The sequence below is a fragment of the Trachypithecus francoisi genome, unplaced genomic scaffold (assembly GCF_009764315.1).
Source record: "Trachypithecus francoisi isolate TF-2019V2 unplaced genomic scaffold, Tfra_2.0 Lachesis_group12, whole genome shotgun sequence".
Classification (NCBI taxonomy): domain Eukaryota; kingdom Metazoa; phylum Chordata; class Mammalia; order Primates; family Cercopithecidae; genus Trachypithecus; species Trachypithecus francoisi.
In genome coordinates, this window is record NW_022681457.1 from 98,353,394 (window position 1) to 98,360,518 (window position 7,125).

The 7,125-nt window shown below is 47.7% G+C and overlaps 1 pseudogene; it reads left to right on the forward strand.

The window, feature by feature from the left end:
• Window positions 1-3,878: 3,878 nt before the first annotated feature.
• On the forward strand, window positions 3,879-5,551 carry LOC117093923 (annotated as a pseudogene).
• Window positions 5,552-7,125: the final 1,574 nt, after the last annotated feature.

The following is a 7,125-nucleotide window of genomic DNA, read 5'->3' on the forward strand; positions in this document are numbered from 1 at the left end:
GGTTTTTTGGGTCCCTCTGCTGAAGCCTGGGAGGTTTTTCTTTCTTTCTTTCTTTCTTTTTTTTTTTTTTTTTGAGACAGAGTCTCCCCCATTACCAGGCTGGAGTGCAGTGGCGCGATCTTGGCTCACTGCAACCTCTGCCTCCCAGGTTCAAGCTATTCTCCTGCCTCAGCCTCCCGAGTAGCTGGGACTACAGGCATGTGCCACCACGCCCGGCTAAATTTTTGTATTTTTAGTAGAGACAGGGTTTCACCGTGTTAGTCAGGATGGTCTTGATCTCCTGACCTTGTGATCTGCCCGCCTTGGCCTCCCAAAGTGCTGGGATGCACATCAGGCCAAGGTTTTTCTATAATGTTCAAGAGCAGAGGTTCTGGAAGGGACCTGCCCTGGGGAGAGGGTCTGTCATCATTATTCTTTCTTGGCCTCTCAGTAAAGGGGGTTCCTGGCTAATGTGTCTTTAACAGGCGGAACAGGGTGAGGAGAATAATCATAATGATAGTTACCTTTATTGAGCTGTTACAAAGTGCCAGAACAGAGCTGAGACTTTAAATAATAATCACAAGTGGGGTGCAATGGCTCATGCCAGTAATCCCAGCACTTTGGGAGGCTGAGCCAAGAGGATTGCCTGAGACCAGGAGTTTGAGGCCAGCCTGGGCAACATAGCAAGATCCCATCTCTACTAAAAATAAAAACATTAGCTGGGCATGGTGGCACGCACTTGTAGTCCTAGCTACTTGGAGGCTGAGGCCAGAGAATAGCTTGAGCCCAGGAGTTTGAGGTTGCAATGAGCTATGATTGAGCCACTGCACTGCAGCCTGGGCAAAAGAGCAAGATCCTGCCTCAAAAAACTTAAAAAAAAAAAATAGTAACAAACTATGAGTGCTTATTGAGAGAGCACTATGTAGCCTGCCTGGAGCTAAGTGTTTTACAAGTAAGAGATCATCAAATCACCCCAACGATACAATGCCATGAGACAAAAATTATTGTCATCGGCTGGGCGGGGTGGCTCACGCCTGTAATCCCAGCACTTTGGGAGGCCGAAGTAGGCCGACCACGAGGTCAGGAGATCAAGACCATCCTGGCTAACACGGTGAAACCCTGTCTCTACTAAAAATACAAAAAATTAGCCGGGCATGGTGGCGGGCGCCTGTAGTCCCAGCTACTCGGGAGGCTGAGGCAGGAGAATGGCATGAACCCAGGAAGTGGAGCTTGCAATGATCCGAGATTGCACCACTGCACTCCAACCTGGGTGAAAGAGCAAGATTCAGTTTAAAAAAAAAAAAAATTTATTGTCCTCATTTGTCCCCATTTTCCAGATGAGAAAACTGAGGCTTAGAGAGGAACAGGATTGCCATGGTCAGACAGTCAGTAAGTATTGCAGCTGGGCTGGGAATTCACTTTTCTCAGACCTGAAAGCCAGTGCTCTTGATCACTTCACTATGCTAACTTCAGAAAGGGGTCCAGGAGAGCTCAGTGTGTACACAGTGGGTGGCAGTGATGGAGCCAGGGGGCAGAGTCTCTTGTCTGTCTCATCCCTCATCTGATCCCTCATCCTTCTGCTTGAAACTCTCCTGTGCCTCCCGCATTACACTTCAAACAAAATCCAAAGTCTTGGCCAAGTCTGAGAAGGCCCCCAGGCCTCAGCCCACTCCCTTGGTCACCCTCTCCTACCACTCTGTCCCTAGTTTGCTGCCCTCCTGCCACCAGGTATCTTTGCGGATCACTGGACATGCCCGGTATGCTTCCATCAGGCTCTGCTCCTGCTGTGCCCTCCACCTGGAACGTTCTTTCTCCAGTTCTCAGGGTTCACTCTCTTACTTCATTCACACCTCTGCTCAAATGTCACCTCCTGGAGAGGACTTTGCTTTTCTTAGTTCCCCTTGGCCAGGCACGGTGGCTCACGCCTGTAATCCCAGCACTTTGGGAGGCTGAGGTGGGCGGATCACTTGAGGTCAGAAGTTTGAGACCAGTCTGGCCAACATGATGAAACCCCGTCTCTACTAAAAATACAAAAATCAGCCAGTCGTGGTGGCACGCACGCCTGTTATTCCAGCTTTCTGGGAGGCTGAGGCAGGAGAATCACTTGAACCCAGGAGGCGGAGTTTGCAGCGAGCAGAGATCACGCCATTGCACTGCAGCCTGAGTGACAGAGCGAGACTGTCTGAAAAAAAAAAAAAAGCTCTCCATCAGTGATATAACCTATGTTATCTTTTTATTTTTCATGGCAAACCTCTTTACTAGCAGTCCTGTTATATATTTACCTGTTTGTTTCTCCCACTAGAACAAAGCTCCATGAGCAGGACTTGTCTGTTTACTGTTGTTTCTCTGGATACATATGATATACTGTAGGCCCTCAAAATGTACTTGTGAATGGAGCCACACCAACCCTGGCTCTAATCCCGGTCTGGCTACCTCCTAGCTGTGTGACTTTGAGTATTTCAGTTAACCCCTCTGAGCCTCAGTTTGTGCCTTGGAAAACTAGAGGTGGTTATGAGTATTAAGTGAGATCAGGCAATAAAATACCTGTGTAGCACCTGGCACACGATAGGTGCTCCATAGAAATGGTAGGTGACAGCCGGGCGTGGTGGCTCATGCCTATAATCCCAGCACTTTGGGAGGCCGAGGCGGGTGGATCACGAGGTCAGGAGATCGAGACCATCCTGGCTAACACGGTGAAACCCCGTCTCTACTAAAAATACAAAAAATTGCCGGGCGCGGTGGCTCAAGCCTGTATCCCAGCACTTGGGAGGCCGAGACGGGCGGATCACGAGGTCAGGAGATCGAGACCATCCTGGCTAACACGGTGAAACCCGTCTCTACTAAAAATACGAAAAAACTAGCCGGGCGAGGTGGCGGGCGCCTGTGGTCCCAGCTACTCGGGAGGTGAGGCAGGAGAATGGCGTAAACCCGGGAGGCGGAGCTTGCAGTGAGCTGAGACGGCCACTGCACTCCAGACCGGGGACAGAGCAAGACTCCGTCTCAAAAAAAAAAAAAAAAAAAAAAAAAAAAAAAACAAAAAATTAGCCAGGTGTGGTGGTGGGCGCCTGTAGTCCCAGCTACTTGGGAGGCTGAGGCAGGAGAATGGCGTGAACTGGGAGGCGGAGCTTGCAGTGAGCCGAGATCTCACCACTGCACTCCAACCTGGGCAACAGAGTGAGAGTCTGTCTCAAAAAAATAAATAAAAGAAAAAGAAAAAGAAAAAAAGAAATGGTAGGTGACAATCATAGACTTCCTTCTTTTCTCCAAATTCTTCCCCCTGCAAAGAAGCGGAAGAGCCAGAGACTGGGGCCTGGGGTTCACTGAGTGGGTTCTGCACTTGTGTGCAGTGAAGGCATGAGGCCTCAGCGTAGAGGAACTCCTCTGACTGTGATCAGGGACTGGTAGACAATGAAGCCAAAGGGAGTGGTTTTAAGCCTGGCCAACATGGTGAAACCCATCTCTACTAAAAATACAAAAATTAGCTAGGCGTGGTGGCATACGCCTGTAGTTCCAGCCACTCGGGAGGCTGAGCAGGAGAATCACTTGAACCCATGAAGCGGAGGTTGCAGTGAGCCGAGATTGCGCCATTGCACTCCAGCCTGGGCCACAGAGTGAGACTGCATCACAAAAAAAAAAAGAGGGAGTGGTAGTCCTCCCACTACCCCCTCCCAAGTAGGTGGGATTATAGGCACGCGCCACAACGCCCATCTAATTTTTGTATTTTTTGGTAGAGATGGGAGTCTCACCATGTTTCCCAGGCTGATCTCGAACTCCTGGACTCAAGTGATCTGCCTGCCTGGGCCTCCCAGAGTGCTGGGATTACAGGCATGAGCCATCTTGCCCGGCCTAATTTTTAAAACAACATATTACCGAATGGGCAAGACGGGTGTTGCTGAAAAATGTCAGACTCAAATTTGGATAGCAGCAAGAAGAATTTCTTTGAGGGGGAAGTAGATGATGGGGAAAGTGTGATTTTGACATTGGTGCCAGTTAAAGATGATCCAAATATGGAACAAACGGAACCAAGTGTTTCTTCAACTTCTGATGTCAAACTGGAGAAGCCCATGAAATACAATCAAGGTCATCTGCTTCAAACAAATGAACAATTTACAGCTCCACAAAAAGCTAGATGCAAAGTGCCAGCTCTTCCCTTGCCAACCATTTTGCCTCCCATTAATAAGGTGTGTTGGGACTCTTTACAGGACTGGTGCCAACAACTCAGTTTGAGTACCAATGGCAAGAAAATCGAAGTTTATCTGAGGGTCCATAGGCATGCTTACCCTGAACAACAGCAAGATATACCTGAAGTGTCACAAGGAACCAGATTACAGCAATGTTCGAGGAAATGCAAGGCAGTGACCAAGACAGCACGGCTTCAGAAAACTTATGAGATGAATGAGTGAGCAGAAGAGACTAATACAGTTGAAGTAATAACTTCAGCGCAGGGAGCCATGTTGGCATCACGGGCAAGAATTGCTGCAAGGGCTGTTCAGCCTAAGGCTGTGAATTCATGTTCCATTCCTGTTTCTCTTGAGGTCTTTTTGATGCAAGCCTATGGAGTCAGGTGGTGTGTGGTCCATGGCAGACTTCTCTCGGCAGACACAAAGCGTTGGGTGCACCTGCGGTTTCATGCAGGTCAGGCCTGGGTGCCTACCACTCACGGGAGGATGATTTCTCTCTTCTTGTTATCTGTCTGCATTGTCCCATCCCCAGGAATAGAAGATACTATGTTATGCCCTAACTGTGCTAAGAGGAATAAGAAGATGATGAAAAGATTAATGACAGTAGAGAAGTAGCAGCAACCTGTTTGAATGCAATGTACTAGAGAAGGAGGGGTGTACTTTCAGACTATGTAACCTATTATGAAGGAATGGAAGAGACAATTTGAATGAATCCTTGTGATCTACAAAACAAACATCATAGTGATTAGGACTCCACAGTGAAGATGGTTGACTAGTGACACAGCCCCATCTAAAAAGCCCCTTTCTATAAGTCTGAAAACCCTTTAAAATAAAGTCACTGCAATTAGCAAAAAAAAAAAAAAAAAAAAAGAGGGAGTGGTCAGGGAGGAAGAGGAGGAACAGAAGCATGCAGGTGGCATGGTCCAGAACTGCAGCGGGTGAAGGAGAGCAAGGCGGAGCATTAGACAGTGAGCTCCTCCACAGAGCAGTACCGTTGTCCTGGAGCCTGGGGATGAGGCTGACTTTGGTTGCTGGCATCAGAGAGGACAGGAGGTGACAGCAGAGGTGATATAGTAGCAGGAAGAGTTGGGCAGGGAATTGGAGTTAAAAGGGGCAGAAGAAGGAGCAGCTGATCATCAACAAATAGTTACTGAGCACCAGCTACATGCCAGGCACTGTTCTAGGCACTGGGAATACAGCAGAGGAGAAGACAGTCCCTGCCCTCTAGGATAGAGGCGCACAAACTGTGGCCCACACGATAAATCTGGCCTACTGTGTTTGTATGCTCGCAAGTTAAGAATGGTTTTTAGATTTTTAAATCATTTTAAAAGTCAAAAGAATATTTCATGACATGTGAAAGTTATATGAAATTCATATTGTAGTATCCATAAATAAAGTTTTATTGGAACACAGCCACGTTCCGTTTACGTATCGTCTATGGCTGCTTTCTCACTACAACAGCAGAGTTGAGTACTTGCAACAGAGACCATATGGCCTGAAAAGCCTAAAATATTTACTAGCTGGCTCTTTCAAAAAAAAGTTTGTTCAGGGGGTGAGGTAGGTTAGGGGAGGGACACCATTAAGAGAAATACCTAATGTAGATGACGGGTTGATGGGTGCAGCAAACCACCATGGCATGTGTATACCTGTGTAACAGACCTACATGTTCTGCACATATATCACAGAATGTAAAGTATAAAAAAAAAAAAAAAAGAGGTACCAGAGGCCGGGCGTAGTGGCTCACGCCTGTAATCCCAGCACTTTGGGAGGCTGAGGCAGGCGGATCACCTGGGCAAAAAGAGGTAAACTCTGCCTAAAAATAAATAAATAGAAATTAAAAAAAAAAAAAAAAAAGAGGCACCAGAGAGCTGCCTTGCCTTTCTGCCATGTGAGGACACATAGAAAGTGCTCTGGATGAGGAACTGGTCGTCACTAGACACCAAATCTTCTGGGGCCTTGATCTTGGACTTCCTAGCCTCCAGAACTGGGAGAAATAAATTTCTGTCTTTGATAAATTACCCACCGTAAAGTATTTTGTTGTAGCAGCCTAGATGGACTAAGACAGTGCCCTAATAAGAAGAGGCACCAGATAGCTTACTCCCTGTCTCTCAAGCTCACAAAGAAGAGGTCATGTGGTCATGTGAGCACACGGCAAGATGGTGGCTGATGACAAGTCAAGGGAAGAGTCCTCAGAATGAAATATACCTTGGTAGCACCTTGATCTTGGATTTCCCAACCTCCAGAACTGTGAGAAATACATTTCTGCTGTTTGAGCTTCCCCCAAAAAAAGACCCCCGCTCTAGAAAGTTACATTCTGTGGCTAGACACAGTGGCTAATGCCTGTAATTCCAGCAATTTGGGAGATTGAGGCAGGCTTGCTTGAGCCCAGGAGTTTGAGGCCAGCCTGGGCAACATAGTGAGACCCTGTCTCCACAAAAATGCCTGGCGCCATGTGCCTATAGTCCCGGCTAATCAGGAGGCTGAGGCAGGAGGATGGTTTGAACCTGAGATGTTAAGGCTGCACTGAGCAATGATTATGGCACTGCACTCCAGCCTGGGAGACAGAATGAGGCCCTGTCTCAAAAAAAAAAAAAAAAAAGTTACATTTTCTTTGGGGAAGACAGTTAAACAAATAGGTGAGCTCTTTTCCGGGTGCTTCCCAGGACAAGAGCCAGTGGGTTTCAGTGTTTCTTTGTACCCTGCTCCTTGGCCACCTTCCACTGGAAGAGAAGCTTCTCTATCCAGCCAGGCTCTGATCCAGCAGCAGAGCAGGCCAGGTCATGGTGATCAGTCCTCTGCCTCCTGGCCAAGAGGATCTAGCCTTTTCCTGGAAGGAAAAAATCTAACTCAGTGATTGCAGTCTAGCACCCACCAGATCCCCTTCCCCTCTCCCAGATCCTGGATCCAGTGACCTCAGAAGAATATAATCAACTTTGTTGTCAAGGCCTGCCATCTGTGTACACCT